Source organism: Sarcophilus harrisii, chromosome 1 (genome assembly GCF_902635505.1).
Source record: "Sarcophilus harrisii chromosome 1, mSarHar1.11, whole genome shotgun sequence".
NCBI classification, from domain to species: domain Eukaryota; kingdom Metazoa; phylum Chordata; class Mammalia; order Dasyuromorphia; family Dasyuridae; genus Sarcophilus; species Sarcophilus harrisii.
The window spans coordinates 31598798-31622233 of NC_045426.1; the positions used below are offsets into that span (position 1 = coordinate 31598798).

The following is a 23436-nucleotide window of genomic DNA, read 5'->3' on the forward strand; positions in this document are numbered from 1 at the left end:
AAGAGTTCCTTGTGCCTCCCCATCAGTGTATTTGAGAACTGCCCCATCTTCCTCCTCAATGGAATATTTTGTATCTTCAGAATTTCATTCTTGACTGTCCAAAGCTTCTTGGGACAAAATCCTCGTGCAGAGAGGTCGGTGGATTCTAATCTAGGTGGCTCAGTGGATAGATGCTGGATATGAAGTCAAGAAGACCTGATCTCAAACATGAAATCATAGTTTTAAACCTGAGATATAGTTACTAGTTGTGTAACTGGGCAAGTCACTTAATCCAATTTGCCTCAGTTTTCATATCTGTAAAATGAACTGAAAAAGGAAAGTATCTTTGCAAAACAAAACCAAAAAGGGGATCATGAAGAGTTGGACAAACTGGAAAAAAAAGACCAATAATAAAAATATTATTCTCACTATCTTTTCTCTGAACTCTTTTCAATTTGCCCTCCCTAATTCTAGGAAATATTATCATAGAAACAGAATATGAGAATCCAAAGGGATCTAGTTTAATCTCTTAACTTTTAAAGAAATCCCCACCATAAAGGGTCTACTTGGAGACCTCTCCTTTCCCCCACCTCTAGCTCACCCTGTATGTCACCTGTGCGTACACAGCTGTTTGCACGTCGTCTGGGCTGGCTTTTCTCTACTCTATCAGGCTTTTCACTACTGGGAGTGAGACCATATCTTTGCTTCATCAACCAGTCTGCTAGGACTCAGTTTGCTTACCATGCTTGGCGTGTAATGATTAACAACTGACATCTTCTAGGGTTTTTTCCCCTCTAATATTAGCACTTTATTTACTAGTCACAATGATCCTAATTACATCAAAGCATGGAAATACAACTGTTCACAAGTAGTCAATCACTGAGACAACAGATGATGGTACAACTTTCGAGGATTTGCTCATTGAGCTGAGCCGGTTCATTCAAAATTGTTAATTCCTATTCCATGTAAAGATGGAATTCCTTGGAAGGGAGCGGGAGATAATCTACTACCCTCTTCTCTCACTTGGCCCCAAAGCATATAATAGATTTATTCCCAGCAGATGCTGTCATTTGCATGGAGGAGGAAATTGTCCATTATGAATAGGACAGGATCCTATTGATGTAAAATCAGTTTGTACATTGGGGAATGCACCAATTTTTAGATTTGCCTGAGGTAGATTGAAAATGTAATATAGCTTCTAACCCACAGAGGAAAGTTGCTGGGGGGATGGTGAGATATCACACCAATTTTTAGATTTGCCTTAGGTAAGATGATGATATAATATTGCCTCTAACCCTTAGAGGAAAGTTTTTGATGAGCAGGTCTGTTTCCTAGCTTGGCGAATGGTAGAGGTTTCTAGATATCAGGATTCTAGAGTCATTTTGGCTCATTCTTCTGGCAGGTTAGCAGAGAGAGACTCTGGTCTCTTCTCTTCCTAAGGAGCCAAAGAGTTCTGTTGCATTGCTATACTACAGTCACTGAGGACCGCTGGAAGCCCCCACTGGCCTTCAGAGATTGCTAATCCGTTACCAACTTTTTATTGAAAATAGTATTATCTTTAAACTTTTGGGTTGTTATTAAGACTTCTATTTCATCAAACTAGTGATTTAAAAAAATATATGCAAATGCTAAGGCATTTCCCCTGATAGCCCCCTGTACATGTAGTCTGTATCTATTAAATAATAGTTCCTTCCTTCCTTGTCCTTCTTCTCATCCCTCTCTCTCTCTCTTCCTTCTTTCTTCTATTCCTTCCTTCTCTCCTTCCCTCTCTCTATTTCCTTCCTTCCTTCCTTTCTTCCTTCTTTCCTTCCCTCTCTTTCCTTCCTTCCCTTCTCCATCTTTTCTCTCTTTGTCCCTATCTCTGTCTGACTGCTTCTCTTTCTCCCTCATCTTCTCCTTATCGTTATCTCCCTTGCTCCTTCCCTCCTCCTTTTTGATCTAAATTAGGTCCAGAATAGCAGTCCACCCCACCCCCCATAACTTCCTCCAACTTTTGCAGGATAACATTAAGAACGGTCATTAAACCAAATTATAAATTTATAAGCGCCCCCGGCATTGCCAGCGAGATCAGATTTAGAGCTGGAAAGGACTTTAGAGAACATCAGATCCAATCTCTTCATTTTATAATTGAGAAAGCAGAGGTGCAGAAAGTTTCAGCAATTTGTCCCCCAGCAATTCATTCTATTACCTGTCTTCAGAATGACTTGAACTAAAATCTCCCTTCTTCCCAATCCAGTCTCCTGTAGCATGTTGCCACTGCAGCAGATGTCCAGATAGTTAGAGGACCCTTTCATTCTAGATTTGTTCTCCACACCAGCTTTGTGATCTGATCCCCAAATTCAATGGGTTTCCTTGTTCCCCCAGGAGGTTTGTAGCCTGCTCTCCCTACAATGTTCCTTGAATTTCTTTTAGTCTTCGCTCATCCCAAAGCTCTTTCTTTCCACTCTACATCTGCTGCCTTCCCTGGTTTCAATTCCACAGAACACTATTATGTCCCCTCCTCAGGTTAAGTTCATCACCTCTAAGGGATCAGGCTACTAACTCAAGCCCCTTCCCCACTCTGATTGGAAGACTCAAGGGGGGGACCAATTCCTCCCAATGCCTTCCTTTACAGGAGACAAAAACCAGACATAAGACTCATCCCAGTCTGCATCTACTAACTCTGCTTGGTCTCAACTCCATGGAACAAGATACTTCCTGGGTTCTCCGCCCACCCTCACTTTCCTGTTTCCTTTGGTTTATTGTCCCTACTGCCACTACCATTAGATTACAAATTCCTTGAGGACAGGGACTGTCTTTTTATAAATAATATCCCCAAGGCTTGGGACAGTACCTGGCATATTGATTTTATTCAGTTAAATCTGATTTTTTGTACAAATAACATCAATAACGTCCATGGGATTTTCTTGACAAAAAAAATTCCATCCTTCTCCATGGACAGAGGTTAAAAGTGACTTGTCCAAGACCGCTCAGGTAACAAATATCTGAGTCTGCATTTGAATTTGAAGGCTGACTCTTCTTCTGACCAGTACTGAAGGACCTCTTATATCCAGGAGGATATAAGACAGGTGCTTAAGGCTTTCTACAACCGGCTTTTCTACCCTTATTGCATGAAAAAGGCACGACAGGGTAGAAAGAGAGCCAATCTTGGGGTTAAGAAAGCCAGGGTTCTTACCCTGCTTCTTGACATACACTGGCTATGTGATGCTGGACCAGTCACTAAACTCTCCGTGCCTTATTTTCTAAGACACTTAATTATAGAACAATTGCTGATCTGATACATCATTAGAAGGTGATTCCTCGTGGGGAATTACAGCAGTGAAATCACAGGTCCCTGTTTCAGTGCATTTTAGAGACTTGGAGGAATTCACAAGAGTCAGGTCAGTAAAACTCAAGTCCTCAATTCCTTATTTGGAGCATTTTAATCTCATCCAAGGGAAGGCTTGTTCCTTAACCAAGCTCATTGCTTAGCTAAGGGGGTATGATCAAAGCTGGAAAGTCAGAGGCACAAAGGAAGGAAGCAACCAGAGAGGTCACTAGATGTCTTGTGGTCATATAAAAGGCAGGAGAAGAGAGAAGAGGAGCAGCAAGGACTCCATGAGCTCCTGAGTCTTAGCATTCTCACTTTCAGCTCTCTGTTGTTGAGCCATGTCCAACTCTATGTGACCCCATGGACATTGAGCCATTTGCCATTTCCTTCTCCAGTACACCCCCATTTTACAGATGAGGCAAATAGGAGTTAAGTGATTTGCCAGGATCACAAAAAAGCCAGTGGCTAGGGCCAGATTTGAAACAGACCTTTCTGACTCCAGGCTCATGCTCTATCCTCTGACTCATTTAGCTGCCTCTTCACTGCTCTACTGATCATCTCAGAGACAGCTAGAGTCTCGTCTCCCCCACAGTAACTCCCACAAAGGGGCTGGGAGCTGATCTCTACAAAGCGAGAGCTATAAATGCTCCTTTTTCCTCCAAGCTAGTTCTGTGCAAAGCTCACTTCCTGGAGAAGAAAGGAAACTCATGATGCCCAGGGGTCTGGGTGGTGTGAGAGTGGGATGGTGGATATAACTTAGGACTGGGGGGGGGGGGAGGTGTCAGGAAAACCTTAGTTCAAATCTTGCCTCACACACTTACTAGCCAAGTGATCTTTGCCAAATCACTTACCCTCTGTCTGCCTCAGTTTCCTCATCTGTAAAATGGGGCTAAGAATATTTATCTGTTAGGATAGTTACATGTATATTTATAAAACACTTAGCAAAGCTGAAAAGCTATATACATGCTAACTGCTGCTCTTATTGTTAAAATTCAGACACATCCATTCAGTTTCCTACATCTGGTGTCAGAGGCATGGAATCATCAATTAATGAGGTTAGATGGAGATAGAAATTTATTGCCTCTAAAAAAGTCATAAAATCCCTTGCTTAGATTTTAAACTGTTTGCAATCTGCCCCCAACCTAGTCTTTCGGGCTCATTAGATGCAACGTGCCTCTCTGCTCCAGCTCAAACAGCTGTCTTTATGTTACTCCCTAAACACCCATCAATGTGGCTTTGCACCGGCTTCCTCAGAATATGTTCCCTCATCACCTCTACCTCACACGCTGATCTCACTATTAGACTCTGAGGATCTTGAGAGCTGATACTGCATTTGCCTTTATGTGGATGCCCAGTACTTCGCACAAAGCCGGACACATAGTAGGTATTTAATAAATGCTTGTAGACTGACTAACAGGATCCTTCTCTTCAGGATGCCCCTGAAGCTTCTTCTGGCCTCCCAAATTCTTCTTTTCTACTTCCTTCTATTTAACTTCTATCTAACTTCCTACATGTATATGTTGCCTTCTCCAATAAGATGCAAGTTCTTTGCAAATAGGAATTATAGTTCTTTGTATTTGTATTCCCAAAACCTAGCACAGGACCTGCCTACCACATAATAGAGTTTTAATAAAAACTTTTGGTCTAACTGAACGTATGAAAGTCTCTGAAAATAGAGGATTTTCAGAAAAGGAAGATGGGGGAAACCAGAAGGAGGGAAGGGGGTTCCCGAGTTACTGAAAAGAAGTTACCCCTAAACCTGAGGGCTTAAAAAAATCTTCTTCCCTTTTTCTACAATCTTCCAAAGAGAAATATTACAAGTTTCCAGAAGTGACATGCCCTCCATGTTTGGCTACCCTTCATCTGTACAAGCTGTTCCCTCTGTCTGACATTCATTTCTTCCTCATCTTTGGCTCTCGCCATCCTGAGTTCCAAATTTCATTCTTCCATCTATTTCACTGCTCAACTAATTGCTCTCTTCTCTGGGAATCCATCCATAAGATCCCCCTTTTTCTTCCTAAAATTAGTTTGTATTATTAAATTTTGGGTGTAGAAATTATTCATTAATAATGCATTATTATTATAAACTGAGTTCATATCCCCACCCTCTCTTCCATTAAAATGTAAGATACTGAATTTATATACCCAGTGACCAGTTTATAGTGGGAAGTTCTTGGGTGTTTGTTAATTTAAGTTTTCCCAAACTCACTCAGCTAGAATTCTTCTGACCCCAAATCCAGAATTCCCTCTTCTCCTCTGGGATGCATCTAACTCTACGGAGAGCTATGACTTCTGAAGCCTTGGCCGCCAGCACCCTATTCTCTAGAGCATCTCCATCATGTCTAGGAACTTTCTCAGTGCCTTTTCTTCCCAGTGTTGGAATATTCATCCCTGCTATCAAAGCCTGGCTTTGGCCCATTGGCACATTAGTTCACCCAGTTAGAAATATGGTTGCTGACTGGCTTTTAATGAATTTTAAAAATTCCTGATCTGGGTCTATTTCAGGCTTTTTACAGTCATCAATTAGGCTTTCCATTTTAGAGATGTCAGATCAGTTTAGTGATTATATATTTCTGTATTACACAGCTCATTCTGTAGAGCAGAAAGGGAGCGTGGGGGAGGGAGGAAAGAACACTGGTCTGGAAGTCAGGAAATCTGGTTTCTGGTCCTATCTTTACTCCTCCTCTGACTATACAAGTCATTTTCCAGCTCTGGATCTCAGAATTCTCATCTGTAAAATAAGCACATTGAACTAGATAATCCCTCATTTTCCTTCTCATTTGCAAATGTCACAATTTCATTAATATAATGTTTCTGATATACTAGGAAAAAATCATGGGAGTGCTTACTATGGGCCAGGCACTGTGCCAAGCTCTTTATAATTGCTATCTTCTTTGATCCTCAAAACAACCCTGGCAGTTGGGTACTATTATCCCCATTTACAGATTAGAAAAAATGAGGCAAACAGATATTTAATGTTTTGTTCAGGGCCAGACAGTAAGTATCTGAGAGCAGATCTGAACTCAATTTTCCTGACTCCTGGCCCAATGCTCTCTTCAATTTGGCTCTTGTACAGGAGGTTTCTATCTCATATACCAAAGAAATCAACCTCTCTACATTATGGAGCTGTCTTTTCATCCATCCTATCCCACTCTCTAGACCAGAGTTTCTTAACCTGGGACGAAGGAAGGAAGGAAGGAAGGAAGGAAGGAAGGAAGGAAGGAAGGAAGGAAGGAAGGAAAGAAGGAAAGAAAGAAAAAATAGTACAATAGTACAAACTGGTTCCTTTTGTACTTAGCTAGTTTATCTTATGTATTTAAAAGCATTATTCTGAAAAGGTTTCACTGAATATCAAAAGGTGTCCCTGACAATGCAGGTTAAGACGCATCCTTTAGAACTAATTAAAAAGAAGTAATCCTTTAGAATTACGGGAGTGAGTAGACAATTGTGTTGTCTTAGGACCCTTACAAGTCACTTCTACCATGGGAAAGCCTCTGAGAAAAAGGAGCAGCTCCTAAGAGGATGTCAAGGAAATGAAGTTGTCGTGATCTGGGGACAAGGTGACATCACTGACTGTCCCACTAGTATATCCTCAGAGCTTGAGATCTTAGAAATAAGTCAATCCACAAGATTTTTCCAGCAGTGGCTGGGAGCATGCAAATAAAGAGACGGGGAAGCACTATGGCAGTTAGGCTTCCTGGAGCCTTATAATAGAGCTCTCTATTTCTCCCAAACACTCATCTTTGCAGTATTAACCAAAGGCCATAGCATGAGGAACATCAACCAAAGGTTGAGCCATCCTCTGGTTTTATGTGCATCCTTTAGATCAGTTTCAGAGAAGTAGGAAAACTGGTACCTCTGTTAGAGTCACTGGAAACATGGCTACCCTTCAACCTGTCCCTGGTCAACTGCTCTTTAGTCCTAACAGGATGGCCTGGCTAGTGCCTCTTAACCTAGCATCCATGGAGTCCCCAGGCGTAGATTTCAGGGAATCTGAAACTTGGATTTTTAATATTTGAATAACCATATTTCAGTATAATTTGTTTCCTTTGCAACCCTATGCATTTTGTTCATTTTAAAATATGATTCTGAACAGAGATCCATTGGCTACTCTCAAGGGAGACCAATTCACACAAAAAAGGTTAAGAATCCCTGGCTTCTTAAAAGTGTGGGCTGTCATTCCATGTGGGGTTATATAACTGAATGTGGGGGTCATGAAATTATGATTTATCTATTTGTATATCTATTTTATATACTTATGTACCTGGGGTTGAGTAAAAATTTCTCAGATAAAAAGGGGCCATGAGTGGAAAAAAAAGTTTTAAAAGCCCTACTCTAGAGGATCTCTAAGTTCCAACATCTTTTAGTTTATTGCACTCTTAAAGGTCATTTATTGCAAAAATAAATATTCCTAGACATTTCATTGACTCCCAAAATAAATTAGAAGAGAAAAGAGGAATGATTATTACAAAGAAGACCTTGGAGTCACCAAGAAAAAGGTAGATTATGTCCAATTTTCATTGTTTGAGGGGGTAAAAAACTATTGTAACACCCACGAGGAACATTTTCATTTCTCAATTAAAAGGTAAAAATTTTTTAAAAATTTCACATTTAAAAAGGGAAACTCCAGATAACTATGAAAATTCACTTTTGTGAGTGTCTTTTTTCCCTAACACTGCCAAATAACTGGCATTTTCCTGTAGAAGAAAGACCTGGTGACAGTTTATTTCCAAGAAGCAATCAAAACCATTTAGTTCTGTATTTCAGTCACTAATCCTTTTCCCTTAGATTCTTTTCTAAGATCCCAAGGAATCTTTATACTGCCTGCCCCACTGGGCATGTGATATTATATGTATTAAAGTTTGCCAGTTGGCTTCCTGTTTGGAGTTACAAAGTGTATTAAGTTAAAATCAGGGACAATGAGTTAGGATGAATCCAACTGTCTGGCTCATCTATCAGTAAAAATTAAATATAAAAATGACCCATAAGTCAAAAGCTCTTCCTTTTCTTTCCCACCCAAAACAAGCCAGCTGGTTCATTGAAAACCTGAATTCTAACACTTAATTCTGTGGAACCAAACTTCTGACCCCTTTTGAGCAAATGGCCTATGGTTTAAGTGCTGCTAAGATATAGAATACATATGTAAGGCTCACATTTGTCTCCATTTAAAAAATACAAATTGAACCAATTTAATTCAGTTGAAGTAAATTACTATGGCCTGTTCTTGATTAAATGTTTATAGACTCATGGGATGTGGTTACTTGTGGACCCATCTTGGGACACATGGATTGATTTAGTTTGTCGAAAGTCTGAATATATATGAGACTGAAGATTCAAAGATGGCCAATACTGCCTCTTTTCAATCAGCTTATTCTGACCATCTCTTTATCTTTCTTGGTTATAATGATTCAAAATATCCAGAGTGGTTTAAGAGGACTTTTGTGGAGAATGCAGTGGAAAGAGGAGCTGGGAGCCATGAGGGGGGAAAGATTGGTCTGAACATGCAATTTCATTGACATGGGAAACTCCTGGTGTGTAAATTTTCCCCACCAATTCCAATTGACAACTTAAGAGTCTTAGAGAGTTGTCTGGGACGTTGAGAGGTTAAAGGAAATTGCCTATGACCTTTAGGGTGATGGATTTCATGCTAAAAGGGACCTCAGAGGTGAATTATAATCCCTTCATTTTACAATTGAGGAAACTGAGACCACAAGAGCTTATGTGGGATGTCTGGGGTCCACAGACAATATCTGTCAGAAGTCTTTCTCTTAAACATGGGGTTTCCGGCTCTGAGACCCGTCTCTAACCACCACACCACAATGTCTTTTATTGTTCCCCTGGTCTTGATAAAGACTTATTCTGTAACAAATATATTCCCCTTATCCGCATAATTTAAATTGCATATAAAGGCTATTTTATTGAGTCATACTTATGACTATGGGCAGACAGGGGGCATAGAACTCTAAGGCTGGAATCAGGAAGACTTCTGAGTTCAAATGTGACCTCACATACTTCCTAGCTGTTTGATCCTGAGCAAGTCACTTAACTCTTTGTCCCAGGTTCATCCTTTCTAAATGGAGAGCTGGAGGGGAAAAAATGGCAAATCTCTCCAGTATCTTTGCCAAAAAAAACAAAACAAAACAAAAAAAACAAAAAAAAAACTCCAAGTGGGGTCATGAAGAGTTGGACAAGACTGAAAAGACTCAATAACAAGGTCCAGTTTGAGAGATGAGGAAACTGAGGCTGCTTGAAGAGTTTAAGTCACAAAGAGCCAGACATGAATGAAAAACAAATGAACAACAATGTGACTGTACAACAGAAATCCAACATAAAAAAATCTAATTGAGGATATTAATCAGACGCTTAATTCAGCTACATCTGGATGCACTGCAATGCTGTATAATTTCCTTCAAAGCCCAGATGGGATGCCCCATTCCGTATGGAGCCTTGCTTCATCGCCCCAGGTATTAGAGTTCTTTTCATTTTGAAATTACTTTGTGGAACTGTATCTACATTGTATCCACTCCCTGCTACTACCTCTAAAAGAACATAAGCTTCTTGAAGGCTAGAACTGTTCATTTTTATCATTGTATTTTCAGTACCCATGATAGGATTCTAATAAATGTTTGCTGAATTCAATCCAAATTTGTCAGGGTCATAGCACCACAGAGTGAGAATATTCCATAAAAACATAGGAAACCAAACTTTCAGGAAACCATTTGCCCCAACTCACAGAGATATAGAAAAAGGCCTGGAACCCATCTCTCCAGGCTCCCCAGCCAGCATTAAGAACTGGCCAGACTGTTTCACATTTCTTATCTTATCTCCAAAGCCATATAACTGAAGCACTATAGCCTACAATTGAAAGATGTGATCCAAAGGAAAGAGACTGGATTGAGAGGCAGAGGACCTTGGTCTAGGCCCTGTCTCTGTCACTATGTCCCTTTCTGGACTCAAATTTCTTCATCTGTAAAAATAGGAGGATCAATTTAGATTAAGATTTCTAATGTTTAACATCTGGATTTGGGATATGTGGAAGAACATCCTTAGGACACACTTTTATGCCACATCTGTATTACTAAAATGATTAAAATTTTCTCAAGTCCAGATAATTGACAAAACAATGAATGAAGCCCTGATTTTCTATTTGCCAATTTTCAAGGTAAATACACAAAAATTTATCAGTTAACAATGTACACACCCACATGAACTATTGTGTTAGTTTGATGAAATCTATGAATGCCTTCAAGACAATGTTTTTAAATACATAATATATTTATTTTGTATATTAATATATAAATATGTATAAATATTTATATATTAGTATATAAAATATTTTATATTTAAATATATATCTAGATTGACATACAGATTTATTTATTTTACATATAAATATTTATATATACAAATATATAAATTTATATAAATGTTTAAATATTAATATTAATAAATATATAATATATAATATATTATGATTATAAAATGAAATCAATCCTGTTGAATTATAACTATCAAAATGGGAGGAGGGTTTGTTTTGTTTTTTGACATTCACAGATAAATATATTGAGAATGCCCAACTTAGATGATCTTTCCAGATTATATTACCTTATGACCTGAAACTGCAGAAACAATTTATTGAATTCCTAGGAAAAGAACTAAGAAGTGATGCAGAGAGAAGTACATGGGATGCAGAACTGGAACACCCAGCTTTGATTTTTTAGCTTGGCTGCTGAGCAGCTGTTTCTCTCCGAGTCTCAGTTTCCTTCTCTGTAAAATGAAGAAAGGAGAGAACACGGTCCTTCATGATTTTTCAGTTTCCTTCCAGTTCATAGTCTACAAGCCTAAGTCAGCTCAGGCTCCCAAAGATCTTCTCATTCAGGTCACATCTGGTCCACTCTGCTCCCCCACTCTGGTGGAGTTCATAGGCCTGGCCCAGTCAGGTGCATCAGAGGCTGCCTGGAAAATCACCAACTCGACCCCCTCCTTTGTCCGACCCCCTCCCCTGACTCCCTCAAGCTGTCGTTTGCAATCAGCCCCCATGGAATGGAAGCTCTCCAGTGGTGTTTTCGGAAGGACCATCTAAATGAGGAAGGGCTTTATTTAGTTTGCAAAGACCAGAGAACAGAGCTTGTTTATTTTTAATAAATGGCTTTCCAGCTACCCTGTCGTTGGTGAAGCTGTTTCCTCAACGGCCTTTGATAAATAATCCAATGCTTATTGCTCCAGCTCTGAATCATTTTGCCATGAGGCGGGCCTGGCCCCATTGGAAGAATGCTGTATTGGTCATTAGCAGACCAGTCTGAATCCCTACCTGACACAGACTAGATGTTGGACCCAAGGCTGATATCTCTAAGCCTCAATTTCCTGATGTGTAAAATGAATAAAAAACATTTGTTCTACCCCCTTTGGGAGACGGGCTTTTTATACAGAAAGAAATTTACAAAACTTCTTTCCCCATGTCCATAAAACCCTGTGCATTCTTCGCCAAGGCTGCCATCTGGAAGGAGCCCATTAGCTTGTTGGTCCATTGCTGTGGATGGCTCTGAGGTGCCATTTTGGGGGATGGATATGAAATAAGGAATTATGAAAATTAAAAAAAAAACATTAACTTAGTCATTTTCCCCTTTGGGATTTCACTGTAACTTCTGTTCTTCCACTAGTTAATTGGTTCTCAGGAAGACAGAAATAAAAGTGGGCTACAGCAAGAGCCCATAATTATTGGTGGGATAGAAAATGGGGTTTGGATTCAGAGAACTCTTAGTTTAAATCCTAGCTGCATTAGCTTTGTTACCCTAGAAAAGAAGGCGTCACTCATGGAAATAGAGAGAAGGATAATGGGTGGGCAGTCCACATTCTCCCCTGGAATCCATTGACATATCGAGATAACTAGAGGAAAGCACCCCTGTATACTGGAGGAACTCTCTTGAGAATCTACAGGAGAATATAGAAGGGTGTCCCAGGGGATGATGGGTTGTGGTCTGCATTAATGAAAGGGGTACCCTTATCATTCGAATCATAAATCTATCTAGCAATTGTAGTAAATGTCTTTGAAGAGGAAGGTAGATGGCACAGTGAATAGAACACTGGCCCTGGACCTGAATTCAAATACTTACTAGCTACATGATCCTGGACAAGTCACTTAAACCTAATTGTCTTCCCCCCCCCCAAAAAAAAAAAATAAAGAGGTACATGACTTTGAGTAAGCCATTTAACTTCTACCCTTGGTTCTCTCCTCTGGAAAATTGGGGGAGTCAGACTAAGTGATCTTTAAGGTATCTTAGTCCCAAACCTATTATTTCAAAATAATATCATCAAGGAACTTCCAATCACATTATATACTTTATTCAATTGCTTCCCTGCAAATTAGATGGCTAAGAACCCTTGACATTCCGGGAGGCATATCCTAAATGGCCAGGAATTAGATGTGTGATTTCACAGATAAAAAGAATATCTTTGACTAAAGCAGTTCAGCATTTTCTCTGCACCTTCTAGTCTAAGAGTTGACCACAGAGAGGTTAAGTGAGGTGCCCGGGAAAATCAAAAAGTGAGTATCTGTCAGGAGGGCCATTCTGAGTCCCATATGTCTCACCACATGGCCTCCATGGCCACTTCCTGTCCACTTCCTAGCAATGTTCTGTGGGAAATATTGTTTTCTGTAAGGTCATCTCTCCCCCTCCCCTAGAAGAGTTACTAGCAGTAAGCAGACTATGTCTTATTTATATGCCTAGGGGACCAACATTTGGTTACGATCTAGTATATAGAATGCACAAAGAATAGGACTCCAAATAACCCCATCCATTAATGAAAAATTACACTTATATAATTGCAAAGGATTTGATAATTAAATACAGCAATGGACAAAAGTAGTTAGTCAGGAAGCCCTGGGTTTGAACCCTGTATTTATTAGCTATTTGATATTCATTTGTCCTTCATTTAACTTCTAGCCTCAATTTTCTCACCTATAAAATGGGGGCAATAATAGAAACTACCTCCTAGGATTGTTGTGAGAATCAGATGAGATAAGGTAAGCACTTTATAAGCCCTAAAGTATACTATAAATGTTAATTATAATTATTATGCAGTATCTTATTTAGAACTTCACAACAACCCCTTGAAGATGTTATTTTGGGTTTTGAGATTGTGCAGTGGGGGCAGTTGGGTGGAGAAAGTACTGGCTTGGAATTAGGAGGAGCTGAATTTAAATCTGACCTCAAATACTTACTCGCTGTGTGAGTCACACAGCAAGTCACTTAATCCTGTCTGCCTCAGTTTCCTCATTTGTAAAATGTACTGGAAAAAGAAATAACAAGCTACTCTAGTATTTTTGCCAAGAAAATGCTAATAGGGTCACAAAGAGTCAAATATGATTGAAATAATTCAACAACATGGTCAGTTTTACAGACAAGGTAACTTAAGCCAATTTGAGTCAAATCAACAAGCATTTCTTTAGCACCTCATGTGTGCTAAGCACTGGAGATTTAAAGAAAGGCAAAAGGTAATTCCTGCCTTCAAGGAGCTCACAATGTAAAAAGAGGGACAACATGGAAACAAGTGTGTACAATCAAGGTCTGGATTCAGGGTAACTTGGAGGCAATCCTAGAGGGAACTTGCATTATGAGGCCTTGGAAAGGCTCTGGCAGAAGGTCAGGTTTTAGGGGAACTTGAAAGAAGTTGGGGTTCTCAGGAGAAGTAGATGAGGGAGGGCACTCCAGACATGACAGCCGACAGTGAAATGGAAGAATTGGGAATGACTCTGTCACAAGCACGTTGCCAGAAAGTAACAGAGGTGAGACGAACCCAGATGTTGTCAACTATAAATTCAGTGCTCTACTCACTTCACTAAACTGCCTCATCGTCCAGCATCAAGCAGAAAGGATGGCGCATGCATTTTCTGACAATATTTGCCATGGCATAATTTTTTTTTACAATTAGAGATACTGAAGAACCATGAACATAGTTACTTGTTTGCAGAGTTAATATCAAAGAGAGCCGTGATCTCCAGAATCCGTGATTCCCCCGGATTGGCCAGGTGTCCAATCTACTTTCTGGGAAGTAGCTCCCCTAACTTGAAACCCATCATCCCTGCCTGTCGGGCAGGCAATGAAAGCCAAACATGTGTTTCCTGTAGTAGTAAGCCTCTTCAATAAGGGCATATCAAGCAGTAGGCGTTTCTGTGTGCAAGGAATTCCTGCAGCTGGCCTGCCATCCCCCACCATCACATATAGACCCTTTTTCCGATGTTCTGTTTCTCACCCAAAGTCTGTCTCCACCATACACATCGCCCTCAAGTTCATGAATTCCCCTAATGACAATTAAGTGATAAACAGACTTCACACATCCAATTCTGAGCTCCAATTCTGTGTCTATAAAACAAGCAATCAAAGTGGGCAGTTGAGACAATGAATCTGCTAATACTTGCTGAAGGGTACAGATTGGCTTGCCATGTGGATCGATCTAAAGAGATCTGTGTTCAGAGATTCATTCTCTCTGTGCGGTCATCCTCGTTTCTCACCGGTGTGCTGGTCCTCCTGCCTGAAACCAGCCCAACCTTCTCTCCATCTATTAGAATTCCACCCATCCTTCAAGACCTGGCTCCATTCCATCTCCACGAAGGAGGGAGATAGAATACTGATTTTGATGACCAGATGGTATTTTGATTTGACTGGAAAGGAGAGGATGTGGATGGGAATAACACAAAATAATGCTACGTTTGATTACATTACTTTAAAAAAATTGTTATAAACTAAATCATAGGGGGAAAAAAAGCATAACCATGCAAAGGGACAAAATCTTGCTCAAGTCCTTGTAAGCCTTGAATAAGGCAACATCAGAAACACCTAGCTTGGAACACCTGAAATATCTTCTGACTGTTTCCTGCTGGCCGACTTTGTGGTGACAAACTAGGTTGTGACCTTAAAATTCTCAAAAGGTCAGGAGAGTCACCAGAACTCTAGCACCTGGGGAAGGGAGGGAATAAGCATTTATTAAGTACCTACTGTGTTCCAGGCATAGTGCTAAGCATACAGCAAATATGATCTCATTTGATCTTCCCAACAACCTTTGGAAGAAGATGTTTATATATATATATATCTTCAACTTACAGATGGGGAAACTGAGGCAGACATTATGTGGCTTATCCAAGGTCACACAGCCTGGAAGTGTGGAATTGAACCCTGGTCTTCCACAGCTCCATATCCAGCACTCTATCTACTGCACCATCAGCTTGGCCATGGTAGCAGAGTCTGCTAGGGACCAGAGCAGCAGAATCTAGAAAAGAGTGACCTACTTGATTCACAAGCAGTAGATGAACGCATTAGTGGAGACTTTACATCCTGCAAGAGAAGGAACGACTTGCTCCTAAATCATTCCCTAATCTACATCTGGAAATAAATTTGGTAGAATCTCCAAGGAGAGAGAAAGTAAAGTCCCCCTTCTTTTTACTATTCAAATTATTGGAATGAACTCAAATTATATATATAATCTTCCCAGGGAATAAGTGGACTCAGAGATAAAGGAGCCCTCCAGCTCTCACTCCTCACATTAGAAGGATCTTTGCCCCTGTGGTCTCACCTCCTGATTGGCTGATTTCTCTCGGACTCTCCAATTTAAGGGGACTCAGGCAGATGTCTTTATTCTTCTCCTAACTGTGCTGCTGATTCATTTCCCAAGGTATATAACCAGGTACCACCACCTCTCAATCACTTTTCAGCTCCCTATTTAGTATTACCTTCTTCTATTAGAAAGTAATTTCCTTAAGGATTGGGGTTCTCTTCTACTTCTATGTGTATTTCCAGAATTTAACACTGTTCCTGGCACAGAATAAATGCTTAATAAATGTTTGATGACTAACTGAACTCTTGTTTGGGAGGGTCTTGCTATAATTTTTCAGTAAATATCCTTGTGTAAAAGTTAATTAATACTGTTATTGTTGTTGTTCAATTATGCCCAACTCTTTGTGACCCCATTTGATGTGTTCTTGGCAAAAAATACTGGAACGGTTTGCCATTTCCTTCTTTATTCATTTGACAGATGAGGAAGCTGAGGCAAACAGGGTTAAATGAGCTAGTTAAGTGATCTTAACTGGATTTGATCTCAGGAAATTGAGCTTTCCTGATTTCAACCCAGCATTCCATCCATGTTGACACTTAGCTCCCTTAATTCATACCAGGGGAAGCAGAATCAGTCAGTCAATAAACACTTATTAAACACTTACTGTGTTCCAGGCACTGTGCTAAGGGCTGAGGGTACAAAGAAAGGCAAAAACCAGTCCCTGTTCTGAAGAACTCACAGTCTAATGCAACCAACTATGCACACAAAAATCTATATACAAGAGAGATTTTAGATAATCACTAGATGAAAGTCAGTGGAAACAAAAAAACACTAGAAAAAAACACAGTGAATGGGGGCTCATGAGCCACAGAATTAGAAATACTAGAAACCTGGAGGAAAAGTAATCAGACACCTTGCAGAGACTGACTAGCCTGTGCCTGAGAATTGGGAAGGTGATCTCAGAAAGGACACTCCGTATCTCCCCCTTCTAGGGCTTTCCAAAATTCTCTCGCCTTTGGTCCATTTGGACTTCATTCCTTCTTTTCTCCCACTGAATTACATCTGTTAGTGATTGTGTAATTCATGTAATCTTAGAGATGGAAAAGGCTATAGACCAAGTTCAACCCCTTCACTTTATGGAAGAGGGGACTGAGGTCCCAAGAGGTTAAGCTCATTTTATCAGTGGGCGGCAAAGCCAGCCCAAGAGGCAGGGATCCTACTCCCTTGGATGGAGTGGGCTTGACACTTTGCTGTGATGCCTGACATCACAGCTTTTGTGGCTTGTGAGTTTCCCAAACACCCCCACAGTGAACCTGAAACAGGAAGGATTCCAGAGTCATGTATGTGGGATGTGTGGGGCTCAGCTAACAAAGTTTGTTTTGATATTGGACACTGCCAATATGTTGAATTTTGAGCCCCACAACTTTAGCATCAATCTGATCAAACAATAATTTGTCAATTTGACTTAAGAGTTTTGAGATTTGCTTAGAGCAAAGATTTTTAATCTGGATCTGCAAACTTAAAAGAAAAACAAAAACAGCCCAACACATTTTAAATCCTATATTCAATATAATTGGATTCCTTTATAATAATATGTATTTTTATTTCATGCACATGAAAACATTATTCTGAAAAGAAATACGTTGGTAGCTAAATGGAGTGCCAGTCCTGGAGATACGTGGACCTGAGTTCAAAATCTGACCTCAGATACTTGATACTTAAGCTGTGTGACACTGAGCAAGTCACTTAACCCCTATTGCCTCATTCCCCCCCCAACCCAAAAGAAAAAAGGATCCACAAACCTCCCCAGACTGCCAAATGGGTTCAAGACTCACAAAAAAAGCCAAGAACTTCTAATTTAGAGAATGCCGATACCAAGTGCTGTAAAGAGGCAACTAAGATTTTCCTAGAGAAAGTCCTATGGGAACAATTAGAGCAATGATCTATTTAGCTTAAAACTTCAGGTCTATTCTTCCAAGATATCTCCAAATTTTATAGTCAAAGGTGAAAAAATGATTAAAAAAAAAAAAAGCAAGCAAACAAACAAACAAGCAAACAAACAAAACCCTCCCACAGAAAAGCAAAAACAAAACAAGAAAAAAAAACCCAAAACTCTAATATGAAGCTCAGAATGAGGTGGAGAATGAACAAAATGATTGGAGTTATTTGGAAGGAGAAGCCAAGATTATGAGAAGTTTTGCCACTTGAATTATTGGAATGACTCTTAAATTATATATATATATATATATATATATATATATATATATATATATATATATATACAAACTTGAAGCACAGGAAAACACACACACACACACACACTCATGAGAACCTGAAAATTTTAAAATTAAAGTCCAATTTCTAAAATATACAAAGAGAAAGTCACATCTAAAAACAGATCTATAGAACTCATAGGATCAAACTGAGTAACAACTACTTGACTTTCTGGATATGAAGAGTTTCATGAGCTGTCCCTGTCTTCCCCCATACACACTCCAGAGATAGCTCAAAGTATAAAAAATATTGCCTTGATGATATGATCAGATCTTGGTAATGGATTCATCAAAGGAGGAAAAATTACCTGTAACTTAAACCTCAAGAATTCACTTAAGTCTCTAATGTCTGTAAGATAACCATGTGGAATTTCAGAGCTTCCAGACGGAAAGTCAATGCTAGACAATTGTGGCTGGCTGGGTAAGATAGCACAGAGATTTTTAACAGCTTGCCATGTAGCAAGCTTATTGGTGTTGTCACTCAGTCAGAACTATCTTTAAAAAAAAAATTTCTTTAATAGGGTACAGAAACTTGATGATATCTGGGCTGCAAAAATCAAACACGGAGCCCTGCGCAGACCAGTCTAAAGGACTGAGTTCAGTAGCGTAGGAGGGAAACTGATAAAACTGGAGAAGGTCCAAATTAGGATAACTAGGACTCAGGGCCTCAAGATCATGCTATATGAGCAGCAGCCAAAAGAACTGAGGATGTTTAATATGGAGAGGAAAAGACTCAAGGGAGAAATGCTAATTGCCTTCAAGTATTTGAAGAGCTGTTACTTGAAGAAGGGATTAGACATGTTCTGTTTGGTCCCAGAGTAGTAGCTTCATGAAAATGAAGTAGAATCAAAGGATGTGGGTTGTAAACCTGCTCAGTCATTTATTACCGCTGTTTTCCACTCAGCTCCAAGGAGGAAAAAAGATTTCACCTTTCTAGAGCTCATCGGCCAGATGTTGTGTGGACCCTTCTAAGGCTAACCCAATGGTGCTATGAGTTTGCAAATAGATGGAATCAGGCTGAATGTCAGAAAAACTTGCTAATGGTCAGAGTAAGTGGAATGGAGGTTGCTTCTCATTCTGAGTCTTCAAAACAAAGACAGGATTGGACCAGCACTTGCCAGGTATATTATACAGGGATTGGAAGGCAGCAAGTTCTCTTCCATCTCTTATGGTTCCTGTTGTCATCGTTCAGCGATTTCAGTCATGTCTCGTTCTTTGTGATCTCTTTTGCGGTTTTCTTGGCAGAGATGCTGAATTGATTTGCCATTTCCAGCTCATTTTTACTAACAAGGCAAGCAGGGTTAAGTGACTTGCCCAAAGTCTGCCTACTTCATTTAATTGAGATCCTAGGATCTTAATTTTAGAAAGAAAGCCCTACCACCCATCATTTACAAGGGCAATTAGGTGCCAAAGAAGAGAGAGTGCCTGCCTTGAAGTCAGGAGGACTCTTCACAAATTCAGATCTGGCCTCCAACAATTACTAGTTGTGTGACCTGGGACAAGTCACAACCCTGTTTGCCTCAGTTTCCCCATCTGTAAAAATGAGCTAGAGAAGGAAATGGCAAATCACTCTAGTGTCTTTGCCAAGAAAACCCTAATGGGGTTAGAAAGAGTGGGATATGACTGAAATGATAGAATTCCCTCATTTGGGGTTGAGAAATGGGAGTCCCAACAAATTAGTAGGAGATAAGTGGCAGATTTCTAGCTTCCAATAAAACCCTCTTAATTATGTACTCCTCCACACCCCAGCATTTGAAGTCAAGTGTTCACTTACCTTGCTTTCCACTTAAAATAGCTCCTAGTTAGTGACAGATGAAATTACTAATAAAACTTTCACTGCCTTTATACTTTGGAAGGCCTCTAAGTGAACTCCTCCCACTTGTTTGGGGGATAATTATATTTGAGACAAGTAATTTGAATGTTTAAGAAACCCATAAATTTTGCTGTGTGGCTGAAATTAAATTGATTGTTTTCAAACATACGAAAGTTTAGTCATTTCTTTTCTGCCTGGGAAAAGCTCATCCTGGAAACTTTCTTGCTGAATAGAGGAAAATTAATCTCCCCTTAATTGTTTCAGAAAGATTTCTTTATTTTCCTTCATAATATTGTTCAAATACATTCTCCCTCCATTACTGAATTTAAACAAATAAAGCACTTGATTAAGGCTGGGAGAGATAGATCATGAATAAGTGATAAGACCCTTCAGGCTAAGAAAGGCAAAGTACTGCAACGAGCTCATTTGTCTCTTTTTACAAATAGTTAAATTTAAGAAAATGAATCCGCATTAATACTTTTAACTTGGAGGAAATTTGGAGGAAGGAGGTTGCCTGATTTTTTTTCTCCCTTGTCCCCTTCTTTGGGAGCTGTCCATCATCCTGGATCAATTCCCTTTGGGATAGTCAAGAACCTGTCATACTACATAAAAAACTGAGTTCAGGGAGGGGGTTATGGGATTATGTGCTGGTAAATTTCGAGGTTACCAATAAGCTACAGAGGGATCAACCAGCTTTCCGGACGGGAGAGGACTGACATCACTCAGTTGTCATTTGTGCCCTCCCAGAGCTACAGCAAACTTTTCAGCACCATCCGCTGAGGACTTAGCACTTTAGGCAGAGCTGGATATGTATACGAAGTTCAGCCGACTGGGTCTTAGCTCTTTTTTTTTCCCTCTTCTTTTTTTTAAACAAGTACTAACAGATCGCAAGAATGTGGAGGAGTCCTACTCCACCCAGCTCCAGGGCGGATGAACATCTGGAAGTACACAAAGGAGCCCTCTCCGCGGGTACCTTCCCTGGGTTCCAATGGGAAGCTCCTGCAGGGTACAGTACAGTACAGGAGCACTCGCCTAAAACCCAGGGGGTTCCTTGCAATCCAAGAGCATGAGCAGAAGGGCGCACAGTGCAAGGTTTGGGGTGATCTCCGGGGCGGGGGGCGGTGATCTGTGGGGGGGGGGGGGGGGGGCGGGAGGATTACGAGCGCGCCCTCGCAACTCCAGAGTTGCCCCGGTCTGAGACGCCTCTGAGTGTCAGTGGAGCTGCCTCAGCTAGTCTGGGGCTCTGGTCTCTGTGCTCCCAGAATCGACCTCTCTCCCCCCCCACCCCCTCCCCAAGACTGAGCGGAGATCCAGCAGCTTAACCTGCGGGCCCTCAAAGCACACGCATCCCGGCTGCGCCTCCGGAAAGCCAGAATCACAAACGCCCCCAAACCTCCTTCAATATCCTGTCTACACGCGAAGCTCCAAGTCTCAGGACTAGGGTGGGGAGGGAGGGTTGGAGTGGCGCGGGTCGGGGACTCCCTGGGTGTCCGCCGTCAGCCCCCCCCCCCCCCCCGGCCCGCGGCACTGGGGCAGGCGGCGAGGAGGGAGGTGGGAGGGGGATTCGAGGAGAGAGAGCTGGTGGGGGCGGGGCTTGAGGTGGGCAGTGCAGGGAGGAATCTTCCCCAGCCCGGAGCCGGCCGCAAGCCCGGGGACCAGCGGAGCGAGCGCCGCAGTCCGCGGCCAAGAGCTCCGCGAGGTCCGGCCCCCAGGACGGAGCCCCCCTCGCCAGCCTCGGCTGGCCCATCTTCTCCCGCTGAGAACAGGGGCATTGCCGCCAACGTACCTGCGCTTCTGGTTCTTTCGGCTCCCTCGGGGACAGGCGCTCCCTCGCTCTGTCGCTCGCTACTTATTGTCTGCCATCAGCCCAGCACGTCGGCGCTCCCCTGGAGCCAACCTTCAAGTCCTCTCCCCGAGAGCCAAGTCGGGCTGCTCCGGCAGCCGCCTGCTCCTCGGTGTCCGCGCTCCCCTCGGCAGTCCCAGTCAGCACGTGAGGATGGCCTCTAGGTTGCCCAGCTTCCCTGGCAGCCGGATCCCTGGGCATCTCCCAGCCGCCGCGCGCATCACGCCCTGCCCCTGCCGCCGCCGCAGCCTCGCCTCTCCCAGGGCTTCCTCCCTTTGATCCAACTGAGCGCACTTTATTACTCTCCCTCTCTGCCCCTCCTCTCCTTCCTTCCTTCCCCCTCCCTCCCTCCCTCCTTCCCTTCCTTCCTTCCTTCCCTCTCTCTTCCTCCCCAGCTCCCCCCGCCCGCTGCCTCTCCCCCGGCTGGGGCGGCTGCTGCCAATGAGGCTCCGCTGATGCGCTGTTCTCGTCCAGTCATTGTATCGGGGAGGGAGGGAGGGGACCAAAGGAGAGGGGAAGGAGGGAGGGAGGGGAGGAGAGCAGTAGTAGCGTAAAAAGACTCTATCCAACACAGCCCGGCTCGCGAGCCTCGGGCTCCCCGCCTGGGCTGCGCTGAGCTGGGATTAGAGGTCAAGAAGAGATAAGGGCTAGGCCAGTTCTGGGCACTAGCAGGACGCGTAAGCTTAAAGAGCGCTGAGCGGAGTCCTGCTTCCACGACTTTGAGGTTTGCTGTGGGACCTTGGGCGAGGCACCTGAGCCTGCGCTTATCCCCTGCTACTGTGGGGTTCACAATCCCGTAGCGCATCAGAGTTGTGCAGAGACCCAGATACGCGATAAGGTACTAGCGCTTTACAGTACACTCCAGAGCCAACCCGACCTTCAAAGACCAGGTTCGAGTCCCAGGACGCCCCTGAAGAGATGAGAGGTTGCGCCCTGTGCGTACTCTCTCAGTGCCATAGGCAATCCTCCAGGGCTCTAAATTTCAGAAAAGATACTGACCTGCCCCAGTAGAAGAAATTCCCTCTGGAGAGTTCCCTGCACTAGCGAAACCTCTGCTTCCTATCCCCCTCTTCCCCCTCGCAACCCTTTAAAGCTCCCCTTCAAAGATTAGCGATGCTATTTGGGAGGTGAATAGCAAATGTCTCCCCAGGGACTTTCCAAGACTCCTTGCGAGGGGCTTACAACAGGCTCCTTTTAGGAATCAAAAGGAACGAGGCCTGAGGCGATGAGCCGTTCGGTAGCTTTCCAAAGGAGAGCTGCATTTTTTTAAATTGTATTTTCTGGTAACAGCACCAGCCAAGTGAGCAGATTTCATGGCCTAAGGCTATATGCAGCCTTCTTTACAAACGGACAGACACCTGGGTTTCTGGCTTCATGAGGACTCCAGCTGCAGCCCAAAGATCTCACTTCTCGTTCTTGGCTCAGCCACTAGCTGCCTGTGTGACCTTGGATACGCCACTTCCTTAAATGACTCTTTGGTTTCCTCATCTGTAAAATGAGGGAGTCCAAGGAGAACAGGGATTCTTCCCCTTTTGCATTCGTGTCATCATTCCACCCCTCTGGCTGTTCCTTCTTGGAAGCATGGTGTCCAAAGATACACAAAGTAAAATGCATAGAATTACAGAAGAAACCGATTTGTCAAAATACCATGAATTAGCATATTTTAAAA

General features: G+C 42.0%; 1 protein-coding gene across 1 annotated transcript in view; it reads right to left on the bottom strand.

Annotated features, from left to right (window-relative positions):
• Positions 1–22064, bottom strand: part of FRMD4B (FERM domain containing 4B) — a 341019-nt gene extending 318955 nt beyond the window's left edge. Inside the window, exon 1 of the mRNA XM_031953872.1 lies at positions 21711–22064. The gene's annotated coding sequence lies outside the window, so the exon portion shown is untranslated. The remainder of the gene's footprint in view (positions 1–21710) is intronic.
• Between the last annotated feature and the right edge of the window lie 1372 nt (positions 22065–23436).